We start from the raw sequence: 1,181 nt of genomic DNA on the forward strand, positions 1-1,181 counted from the left end.
GAGGAAGAAGAGGGAGAAGAGGAGGATGAAGAGAAGAGAAACCAGACGCTGCTCCAACAGTGAGACCTATTATTCTGTTTTAATCTGTTCTATCGTCTCCGTTATGATCAATAATCATTAATCCAGCGAAGGAGTTCTCCCTTTCTATTGGTTGGTCTGATTCATCTGCTACTGATCACGCCGCGTCCGTGGGCACAGTTGCATGCTGGGAGATGTAACATACGATAAAGATACTCCTTATTCGGGGGGGAGTTGTAAGCAAGCGTCCACGAAGCGTAGCTTCATTGCCGTCATTTTAATGCTAGCCATCACCTGCCGTTAGCATCCCATTGACTCCCATTCATTTAGACAGTAGTCCATAGTGATCATGTGATGTTGTCCCATAGTGATCATGTGATGTCCCATATTGATGAATGAAAACACCTTTAAATGTCACAAATCAATCGTATTTCATATTGCGTGACCACGCGTGAATTCGCGAGATCTCGTGGGTCCTTGTGACATCAGCTGTCAGTCAGTACCATGTTAACAGCCGTACCTGGTCGCCATTTCATTCACTGTCTATCTCTGACAGGAAGTTGGTGACTGAGTCCCGGTTGTGACGGTGGGCGGGGCTTAGCCTGCTGAGCCGGCCTCTGATTGGTGCACGGGGATGATTGCCACAGGCGGCCTACTGCGCCTGAACAGGAGACAAGACTCACTGAGAGGCAAAACGCACAAAACACACACACACAAGAAGAACAAGAAGAAGAGGTACACACACAGACACACACACACACACACACACACACAAAAACACACACAGACACACACACACACAGAGACACACTCACACATAGACACTCACACACACACACAAACATAGACACACTCACACATAGACACTCACACACACACACAAACATAGACACACACACACGCACACAGACACACATATATGAAACCAAACCAACCAACCAAGTGAATGCGTGCCCCCCCATTATCCCTCCTGTTACCCCTGTCCCCCCTGTTACACCCCCACCCAGGCGGAGTGAGGTGGTGGTGGTCCAGGCGAGGCTGCAGCTCTGCTCGGTTTCTGGTCTTGTGGCAACCTTCGGCCTGCTGGTCCTGCTGCTTGGGGGTCTGATGGCGGCGCTCGGCTACTGGCCGCGGGGAGGACTACAGGGGGGGGGACTGCCAGA

The 1,181-nt window shown here is 50.7% G+C and overlaps 1 long non-coding RNA gene across 1 annotated transcript; it reads left to right on the plus strand.

Annotated features, from left to right (window-relative positions):
• LOC117941181 lies at positions 1-1,170 on the plus strand. Its single transcript, XR_004655872.1, has 3 exons — positions 1-59; positions 575-753; positions 1,026-1,170. It is a non-coding gene; the product is annotated as an uncharacterized LOC117941181 (long non-coding RNA).
• Positions 1,171-1,181: the final 11 nt, after the last annotated feature.

This window comes from Etheostoma cragini, unplaced genomic scaffold, assembly GCF_013103735.1.
Source record: "Etheostoma cragini isolate CJK2018 unplaced genomic scaffold, CSU_Ecrag_1.0 ScbMSFa_4573, whole genome shotgun sequence".
NCBI lineage: Eukaryota > Metazoa > Chordata > Actinopteri > Perciformes > Percidae > Etheostoma > Etheostoma cragini.